General features: G+C 33.9%; 1 long non-coding RNA gene across 1 annotated transcript; it reads left to right on the plus strand.

The window, feature by feature from the left end:
- LOC120070938 (uncharacterized) lies at positions 1 to 10,687 on the plus strand. The gene is made up of 3 exons (XR_005480080.2): positions 1 to 394; positions 481 to 527; positions 10,327 to 10,687. It is a non-coding gene; the product is annotated as an uncharacterized LOC120070938 (long non-coding RNA).
- Positions 10,688 to 11,579: the final 892 nt, after the last annotated feature.

Consider the following 11,579-nt stretch of genomic DNA (forward strand, 5'->3'; position numbering starts at 1 on the left):
TCTTATATTTTGTTCTCTCTCTCATGGCTAAACTACCTTTCTTCTATCTCTCTCTGTCTTTAATATTTTTGAGAAAAATAGATGAACAAGATGAAGAGATTCAAGCATGCAATTCAGAAAATGTAAAGAGGAGGAGAAGATGAACACATTGATTATAGTGGTTCGATCTAAGGAGATCTACGTCCACTCTCAAGGTTTGAATCTATCTTTTATTCAAGTTTTCTTTGAGTTTTCACTCACTCATTTCTTTTTTCTTCTCTCGGTATTTCATACAAGAGTTCTTTTTTCTAACAATAAAACTGAGAAATTAGTTTATTTGTTACTAATAGAAATGTTTGTTTCTTGTGAGGTGAACAAAGAGATGAAACTCAGTTGCATGAGCTTCCGACTTGAGGTAATTTTATAACTCATTTCTTTACAACTCTCTACCTTGAGCTAAAAGATTAACTCAATGTTCTTTTTGACAACTTCATTTTTCAGCTGGTTTGTCTACTGCTCTGAGTAGACTTGGGCAGTACTCCAACTTGGTATGTATTACTGCCTTAGTTAGGAAATCTGCTAAATTTTCTTGTGTCTTAACCTTTTTTATTTTGACTTCACCTTTCTCCACCTCGTTTATGATAAAATGTAGTCAAATATCTACATATTTTGTTCTGTCATGAAATTGAAAATTTTTAATGAGCTGTATGCACTTTGGTTGTCACATTTTATATTTACTGAATTTTGACTAAAGCCAAAGTCTTTTAAGAGTCCTTGTAGCCATTTTGCTTCTTTTACAGCTTCTGTTAAAGCAATGAACTCTGTTTATGTGGTAGATAAAGTTGCAATAGACTGTAGGTTAGACTTCTTGCTTATAGTGTTTTCCCCAAACTGAAAGACATACCCTGTTAATGACCATCGTTTATCTAAATCACTAGCAAAGTCTGAATCTGAGTAGACTATTAGATTTAGGCTAGTTGTGTCAGGATGTTTGTAAATGAGGCATTTCTTTTGAGTTCCTACTAGATATTTATATACCAACTTCGTAGCTTCCCAAGAGGCTTCCCATATATCTGTTCACTAAGCTGGAACAGTGAGCTAAATCAGGTCCAGTACATACCATTAGGTACATAAGACTGCCTATAGCACTGAAATAGGGAATTCTCTCCATTATTTTCTTCTGTTCTTCAGTAGTAGGAGAGTCTTGGGCTGAAAGCTTAAATATTGGGCTAGAAAATTACAAACAACCTTGGCTTTTACCATGTTGAACCTTTTTAGAACTATAGATGCATATTCTAGCTGACATAAGAACAGATCCCCTTTGCTTTTGTTTTTGTAGATCTCCATTCCTAGGATTCTTCTTGCAGCCCTTAGGTCTTTCATATCAAACTCCTTGTTCATCTAAGCTTTAATCTCATTGAGTTCAACCATATTTCTGAAGGAAATCGACACTCGAGATTTCCATGAGCAGCGGAGCAAGACTATTTCAAATTACAATCATGAATCAACAATACATTTACAGTCGACTTCAAACATAAACGATTATGCAAATTACAGAGAAATTACAGCATGAACATCAAATGTACAAAAAGACAAACTCTATACGAACATCGGCAGAAGCGTCTCCATGCTCTAATGCGCACTCTGATCGATCACAGCAACCACGAGCGCTCTATCTACACGACCGCAACACTGCACGAACACTTCGCACTCGTCCTCAACGATCTCCTCGATCACGAACTCCTCCACAACACGAACTCCTCCGCAACACCACGAACAGACTCCTCCAAAGCACCACGAACGGCCTCCGGAAAACCTCGACAATGTCGAGTTGAGTCTGACACCACCAACAAGGCGACCTTGGTATTCTCGGTGTGAGAATCCAGAGGGTGGGCTCTGTTTAGACTTGGTGTGAGGCAGAGGAACGGAGGAAAGACAGATCGTGTACACGACTGGGCAAGTGGGAGAAGTTGGAGACCTATCGTATAGGTCGATGCCCAATTGTTTAGATAAAGCTATGCGATCGTCTAGCAAAAGCTATAAGATCATTTAGCTCTATCGTTTAGCTCGGTCGCATCTACACGATCATTTACCTTGGGCCAATGATCATTTAGTAAACACTGCACGATCGTTTAGCTAGCACCTGCACGATCGTTTATTTAGCCCAGTCATCGTTTAGTAAATCTGTATTTACTTGACGACTTCTGTGAGTTTCTTTTTGCCGGAGAGAACTCAAAAAACTTTTTTAACTTTTGTAAAAAAAAACTTCCTTTTTAAAATTAGGAAACTGATTTCCTTTATACTCACGGTTACCATGATCAGTAACCACCTATTTTGGTTATTTAAAAGAAAAAATATTAATTATCTAATAATTAATATTATTATGAACATAAATGATAACCAACTTATCATACTATATTTATAACCTATAGTTTTAATATTTCATCTCATGAAACATATATACCATAGTTCTTTTCCTATTCCATGATACTTAATGTAAATCTCATTTACATCAATCCTCCACTAGATGTATCTTATACATCATGCCGATTACATCATATATAATCAAGATACCTCTTGTCAATTTAAACATTTCAAATCAACACTAAGAACTTGATCCTTCAACATGAATCCAAGCTACCAAGGGGACCTCATGGACCTGTAGATCCGCAGCTTCAACGGTACGTGAATAACTGACTAAACTCTTTAATCACGGGATCCACCATCTGTTAACTGCCAGGCACTTCACTAAAGACCTACAGCTGAACTCTTCTCACTACAGTTATATTATGTGTCCATCTTAACCAATCAGCAGTGTGACAACCCTTCACAGATCGCTCGTAAGTACAGTTGGGCCAATAACCGTTATGCCCTTGTAGTTACATCTGTCTCTTTAAGTACCACTGATCCCTCTAATGAACATAAATCATAGTCCTACTTTGACCGAGTCTTCTCTTCCAAAGAGAAGCTATGGTCATTATGTTTAAGCCCTGAAATCAGCCCTTAAGGGAACAATCTCTCTACTTATCCCTGCTTCGGGAAAGAAGTGAATTCTATATTGTGAATTGAGTTCCCAACCCCAAAAAGGTAGGCATGTTGAGTTGGAAATTTGGCCACTCTCATCCATACTAATCAAAGGACCGCCCTCAAAGACAGGAGTTCACAAAACACTCAGGATTGAGGTCGTGTCACCTATGGTTATTTAGGTGAGATGCAAGTCTCTAGTATCAACGACGTTATATACAGAGTCTAGTCGTCTCGTGGTCTAGGTCTTATACAAACTCTTTGTATAGGACACCTCCGCTCGATGTCTCCACATGAATGGTCCGGATCAACCATATGTAGTAGTTTACAACACTTGCAAACCTCTGCAAAGCGGGTTGTATCCATAGTGTCACCAGGATCATGTATCCCACCTTAATCCTTATACTACAGACCAAGTTAGGTTATCACTTAAGGCATGATCCACTTATATATCACATATACATGCTTAAGTTCACATAAGATAATAAAGGAGCTTTGTTTATTGGATATGAGTAAATGCCAGAATTAAATAACACTTATTTTATTCATTGAACAATGTGTATCTTTACAAAACAATGAGACTCTGGGAGAATTAGGACACCAATCCCAACAATTTTTTCTAGCCAATAGCATATCACCAACATACAGAAGAAGATATACTTCTTCCTTGTTTGCACATTCATTTATATAGACACAACAAGAGTCATAACTACTTCTTCTAAACTGAAGACTGGATATAACTCATCAAAACGTCTATACCAGCATCTAAGGGACATATAGGGACTTTTTCAGTAAACACACTAAGTCTTTTACCTCTTTCTTCTTATACTTTTCAGGTTGTGACATGTAAATAGTTTCTTTTAGTTTTCCATGTAGGAATATTGTGGTCACATCTAGTTGTTCTAACTCTAAGTTTTTGCAAGCCATAATAGCTAGAAGTACTTGAATGGAGGTATGCTTCACCATAGGAGAAAAATGCCATTGTAGTCTAGCCCTTCCCTTTGAGTGTACCCTCTAGTCACAAGTCTAGCTTTATAACGAATCCCACCTTCATCTGCCTTCCCTAACTTCTTCTTAAAGATCCACTTGCAAGACATTACTTTCTGTTTATAAGGTAGAGAGGTCGAGGTTCATGTCTCATTCTTATACAAAGAACTCATCCCGCTGTTCATTGCCTTCACCCACTGTTTACTCTCTTTACTATTGGTAACTCATCCCGCTGTCTCATTCTTATACAAAGAACTCATCCCGCTGTTCATGTTTCATTCTTATACAAGGTTCATCATCATTGAGGTCATCATAGAGGTTTGCAAAAGTTATATAATCATCTTCTTTATACCACTGAGATGACCTTATTTCTCTTCTACATCTATCTCTTGTTAGGGTATAGTTGGATAGGTTTTCAAGCTGAGGTTCTTGGGTTGCTTCTTTTACTGTGTTTTCTTTTTCTTCAAGCTGATCAGGGTGATTAATTTGAATAGGATTAGTAAAGGTTTGTTGATTGTTAATTACTTCCACCTCAGAATCAGCTTAAAGCAATATTTCATCACCATTATCTATTGTTGTAGGATTCTTAGAATCCATGTAAAGAACTTCTTCTTTGAAAACTACATCTCTACTCACTACACTTCGGTTAGTTCTGAAATCTCATAGCTTGAAAGCCTTAATTCCTTTAGGATAGCCAATGAACACACATTCACTGCCCTAGGTTGAACTTTTCCTTGCCTTATGTGTGTAACTCACACAACCAAAAGGTTTTAGAAAGGATATATTAAAAGGGTGCCCTGACCAAACTTCTATAAGGATGAAAGCCCTAATTGCAGTGGAAAACATATAACCTAAACTCGTTATTAATTTGGTTTTTCTAAAATACTCATACATTGGGCATTCCTAGAAAAAATACAGAGGCAAATCAAAAGAAACCTACTATAAAATTGTCCTACGTTAAGCATGCATAAATTAGTTCTACAGAGAAAGGAAGAAGAAACCTTACTTTTGTACAACCACATTGTAAAACTCCTTTAGATCGAAATTAACAACATTAAGAAGCTACCTCCCTATTCTCTGAGAAACTTAAGGTGTTTGGTTTTGTGGGAACCAATTGAATTGAAAAAAAGATGAAGAATTCTTCAAAGAGTCAAGATCGTACAACATTATTCTGTATTCTCAGAAAAAGGGCAACCAATACTCCTGCAAACATTTTGCAGGAGTTTTATCAAAGGAGAGAGAGAAAGATGGTGAAACGTGGGATTCATCCCACGTTCCTGTTAACTCTCTACGTGAGAGTTAACTGTTAATAAAATGAATAAATTAATATAAATAATTAATTTAATAATTAATTAAATCTTATTTAATTAATGAATTCATTTAAATCATATTTAAATGAAACATCATTCACATAATCTATAGTTTTAATTTAATTAATTTAATTAAATCAGATTAAATTAAATTAATAATTAATTAATTACCAAATTAAATATCAAATATTTAATTTAGCCTACACGTGAATCATATTTAATAATATTTCTCTCATAACCTATAGTTTTAATGTGCATCAAATACACACTTATTTTTAACCTATAGTTTTAATATGAATCCAATTCACATTAATATTTGAATTTTTTTCAAATATTTAATCCTCCCATAAATTAATTTTGAATCATATCCAAAATTAAGTTTATATTATAAAGTTTAAATAAAATATAAACTTTATATTATAATGTATCATTATTTCCCTAAGTGAATTTGAACATTTCAAACTCAATTCAAGACATAGTTACCTCAATTCCCTTTATGAGCTAGGAAGGGAACCTCATGGACCTACGAATCATAAGCTCCAACGATATGACATTAATTGACTAAACTCATTACTAAATTAATCAATATTCGTTAACTATGGGTACACTTTGCTAAAGACTCGTAATTGCACTCTTCTCACTGTAGATATATTTTTGTATCCATGGATATAGACCAATAACAGCAAGTTAGTCCTTTATGAGTGTTCGTAACACCAGTTTGGTCAAATTACTCTTTTACCCCTGAGTTACCTTTGTATCCTTAAGTACCAGTGCTTCTCTAATGAACAACATGTTTATGGTCCCACCATTAAATAGAAACCTCTCAGGCTAGTGAGAGGGTAGAGCCTTTTGTTCAAGTTCTAAAGACACCACGTACTCATCTACTTACCCTAAAGTCAAGAAGGAATGAAAACCATCTTGTATTATCATGTTCCCAACTCCTACTCGGTCTTGTCCCTAAAGTGGTAGGCTTATTGAGTTGGCGAACTAGCCACTCTTACCCATACAAATCAAAGGACAATACCCATGAACAAAAGTTCATAATAGACTCAGGATTAAGACTAAGTTGCCTAGGTCATCCTATTGAAATAGAAATCTAACTAGTCAATGGAGTTACATCTAGTGGTTACTATTTTGCGGTCCGGTCTTATGCAAACTCATTATATAGGATACCTTCACATGCATGTCGCCTACATGAACACGTTGGATCATTGCGTTTGTATCAAATAGAAAGTGGGACGTATCCATAGTGTCAAAAGGATAAGGTATCCAGCCTTATCTTTATACCATAGACTCTTTAGGTTGTTTCTTGAACATTAATCTCTGTATGTCTCTACATACAGTTCAAGACTCATCAGGCAGCCTAGGATTTTAGTTTATTGGATTTGGGGTTATTAAGAAAAAATAAAATACAATACAATCAATAACAGTTATTTAAATTGTTAGGTTTTATGCCCTAAAACTTGTAGATAGTAAATGATATTAATTAACCGTCATCAATAAAGATTTATCGATGTTAATTCAATAATTGTTATTGATTGTGTTGTACTCTATTTTGTATTAATAACCCTAAATCCATTAAACTAACATTCAGGGCTGCCTTGTGAGTCTTGAACTATATGTGGAGACATATAGGGATCAATGTTCAAGAAACAGCCTAAAGGATCTATTGTATAAGGATAAGGTTGGATACCTTATCTTGATGACACTATGGATACGAACCACTTTTTATTTGATACAAACGCAATGATCCAACGTGTTCGTGTAGGTGACACGCGAGTGAAGGTATTCTATGTAATGAGTTTGCATAAGACCGAATGGTGAAATAGTAACCACCACATGTAACAACGTCATTTTATGTTACTTCCCTCGATTTTATGCTACTTGTTTGCTTAATATGTCAATTTTATAGGTAAAATAGTACCGAGAGCAATTAGGAGTCAGTTCAAGAAGTTTGGAGTAAAAATGATTAAGAAGAACCAAGAAATAAAAAAAATTGAAGATAATCAAAATAATTACCAAAATGTCATCAAAGGCAGTATCACGACCCTCCTAGAAGCATTAAGCAACTCTTGAAGACAGAACGCATCATATTGCTGCACAATAGGGCAGTGTTGCAATGTTGCCAGGAGTGTCACAACGTTCTAGAAATTGACGGAATTGTCCACGTGCACACACGCGCGCCTTGCATAACCCAAAATCAACCAAGCGTTTCGACCCTCACCCAACGGTTCTTGACTTTTTTTACGATTTAGCGTTGCAACGCTATCCATAGCGTCGCGACACTACATCTGCGAATATAAAAACTTGTCTTTCATTTTTAGCAAAGAGGGGCAGAATTTTCTTATAGAGTCCGGAGTTTCGCTCAATATCAGTTCATCTCCTTGGTAATTCTCTTCCATTTAGGTTAGATTTTCATTTCTTTCTTTGATTTGTAAACAATGTATTGACTTTGTTCTTAGATTTGTCTATGAATTTGTGAAGTAAATTCTTCAATCTTGTCTCTAGTTCAAGAATTCTTTGTACATTTCTTGAGTTTTCTACTTTTCTTTAATTCATTACAATCTGAATATATGCTTCTTTGAATCAATTTGGACTTCTAAAAGCATGTTTAGGGACCAGTATCTTTTAAGCATGTTGCCAAGATTCTTAATTTTGTTATAATCTTGCTTGAATATGTTGCTCGAATGTATTCATATATAAAAATGTCTAACTAAGATCTACTAATTGACAATAGTTAATTGTGTATTTGATGGCTATTCTTAGAATACATTAATTTCTAGATTCAAAGATAATTTTAATTAATTTAATATGGCTATCTTGACGATTAATCGACACAATTAAATTCTCGAACTTAATGCATATGTTTTCTATTCTATATGGATGGTATTGAATCCAATAGGATTAGAAACATATAGGTTGATTAGAGTTAGGTCTTCCAACTTTAATCAATGTTTAGAATGGTTTCTTGATTAGATTTTTACTAGCTATCTGCCATTGTAGAAGTTAGCCTAATCGAGGCAAGCAAGTAGTTGTGTGCATAATTCGTTTGCATAATTAATTCGTAGAAATCAAGGATTGAAATTGCAAAGGATGTCTAACTTGAACTAGAAATGAGATTGACCAATTCTTGTTTACATTTATTCTTTTTCTTTTAATTTCAAGTATGTTTCTTGCTTTATCAAAACCCCCCATTTTTACCACTTTAATATTTGAATTTAGCTTAAGAAAAGATTAGAAATAAGCCCTCCCTGTGCGACCTCGTACTTACTACTTATGCTACTTGTTAGTATAAAATGTAGGTTTTGATTATTTATAAATATTTTTGTTTCAATTTAGAGTCGAATTAACAATATCGATTCGAGAGCAAACACCTATGTAATGAGTTTGCATAAGACCGAATTTCGAAATAGTAACCACTGGATGTAACGTCGTTAACGAGTTAGCTTCCTATTTTATTTAGATGACCTAGGTAACTTAGTCTTAATTCTGAGTGTATTATGAACTTCTGTTCATGATGGATTGTTCTTTTTTTTGTATGGGTGAGAGTGGCAAGTTTTTCAACTCAACAAGCCTACCATTTTGGGGACAAGACCGAGCAGGGAGCTGGGAACATAATGATACAAGATGAAATTCATTCATTCCCAACTTCAGGATAAGTAGATGAGTGTTCCCTTAAGTTGTGTCTCCAAGACTTGAACAAAGGGCTCTACCCTCTCATTACCCCAAGAGGGGTTTCTATTTATTGGTTGGATCATAAATAGGTTGTTTATTAGAGAAGCACTGGTACTTAAGGAGTCAGAGGTAACCCAAGGGTAAAATGGTAATTTGACCTAGTTGGCGTTACGAACACTTGTGAAGGACTAACTTACTGTTATTGATCTATATCCCTGGATACATAAATATATCTACAGTGAGAAGAGTGCAGTGTCGGTCCTTAGTGGAGTGTACCTACAATTAATGAATATTGATTAATTGGTTGATGAGTTTAGCCAATTAATCTCATATCGTTGGAGCTTCTAATTTGCAGGTCCACCAGGTCCCCTTGTTAGCTCACTAAATAATATTAAAGAGGAATGATTTTAATTGTTTAAATCAATTTGAAGAAATTGTATATTAATATGATTAACAGGTAATTGATTGTGGATGTGATCTATAATTTAAATTAAGTTGGAAAGAAACATTTGAATGAGATTTAGATTCACAAAGAATTAATTAATTAATAGAGAGGTGTTGCACATAGACATACGATGTTTATGGTAGTTAAATAGATACATTAAATTATATTTAATGTATAAATGGTTATTTAATTAATATGCTAATTAATTAAATAAGTGTTATTTAATTAATTGTGCATAAGAGTAAATGGGGAAAGATTTGGAGAATGGGCTAATCTTCCCCATATAAAGTCTTCCTTATGGCCCTTTTAAGGTAAGATTTCATTTTGCAATTTTTATCCTAGCCACTAAAGAAATCTTCTCTACTCTCTCTAAAGAATTCTCTCTCTTCACCCTCTTCTAATAGTTGGATATCACCTATCCTTCTATTGGAATCCTAGAGAACAACAAATTTATTCTCGTGGTCGTGTTTGTTCAAGGAGATGGTCATGTTTGTTGGAAAAGCGAGAGGATAATTCTAGGAGCTCGAGAATCTTCAAAAGTAAGAATGATTCTTCCTTCTTATTTCCCTTCTTCTCATGCATGCTTTTAACTTGTTTATCTTTCTATATTGTGTTTAGAACACTGTATTTTGTTTCTTTAAAAATGAAATTTTGAGATGGAAGACGTTCACACGCTTCCACTCAGGATTCAATCCCAACAATTGGTATCAAAGTCAATTTCTTGCATCTTCGTTCTTCATATTTTTGAAACAAAAATCAATTCAGATGTGGGTTTTTAAATCTGCATTTTGAATGAAGGTTTACAAGATTGGATGTTTCGATTTTGGCACTTAGATTACCTTTTTTGAATATGATTAAAATGTAAGAACCTGTTGTATTTTTTGATATTTTAATTCTTGTTTCAAGTCTGTAAGTCCGTGGCAATCGATAAAGCAACTATTACTGAAGATATCAGGAAAAACAGAGGCATTTGGGGCAAGTTCGGAGCAGAAAATGCACAAAAATGAGTATTCTACTTTATAGTGTCACGATGCTACAATCACAGCGTTGCAGATGCTGCAAGGCGAGGCGTAATGTGAGGGAGTCGTAGCGTCGTGACGTTGCCCCTCAGCGTTTTAACTCTACGAGGGTGTGAGGAACCTGGTTGTGGCGCACGTACAGCTGTTGAAGGAGGTTTTTTTTTAACCTAATTTTCTTATGTAATTAATTAAATTGATATAGTATTTATATTAATTTAATTAATTAATTTTGCATTAGGGTGCCAAAATTGGTCCAATTTTTGCTTTTTAAATTAATTTAGCTATGCATTGGATTTATGTTTAGATTAATATTTGAATTCATATTACATATTGTATGTCATATAATTTCAAAATACCCACCTTAGGATAAACATGTACATGCATCATAACTAAATATAAGAGTTATATTTTATGGATGCATGATTAAATTTGCATGCTCATGCATCATGATATAAGTGTTATAATGAATAGTGGAATGATGTATGTGAATGCTTGATTTTCATGTATGATTTATATAAGTGTTATATTTATGAAATGAAAATGGAATTCGCATTAAGTATGACATTGCTTAGATAAATATAATTGTTGTATTTAATTAATGTCATTAGATGCAAATTTATAGTTTTAATACAGCATTAAAATATAAATGTTATGTTTTTAATGAGATAAATTAAAAATCTATAATCAAGAGTTGCATGCAAACATAGGACCAAATTAATCTTAAATGGTTTAAAATTAATTCATCTATACTTATGTTGGAAGTTTTTCAAATGATATTAGAAACATGTTAATCTTTTAGTTTGTTGTAATAAAATTAAAATAAATTTCGTTAAAAGATTAAATTTATAAAATAATTTTCCAAAATGGACCTTTGTCTAAGGAACGTTCTGTCTAGGCAGGTATTTAAGCTGACAAAAACGGAACATCTCCACCTGAGAACCGACCTGGAAGATGAATTGGGCAAATATTTTATAAGCACACAATAAAGGATTGATTTTATTAAAGAGTTTAATAAATGAAATCGAGTATTGTTAAATCATTCAATATAAATGTTTTATTGAGCAAATTAAAAGGAATTAGATACATTCATTAGCCAATTTTTAACTAAGATAATAAAATCCTAAAAATATTTGAATACCT

The sequence above is a fragment of the Benincasa hispida genome, chromosome 2, assembly GCF_027475165.1.
Source record: "Benincasa hispida cultivar pf3 chromosome 2, pf3_genome.v1.1, whole genome shotgun sequence".
NCBI lineage: Eukaryota > Viridiplantae > Streptophyta > Magnoliopsida > Cucurbitales > Cucurbitaceae > Benincasa > Benincasa hispida.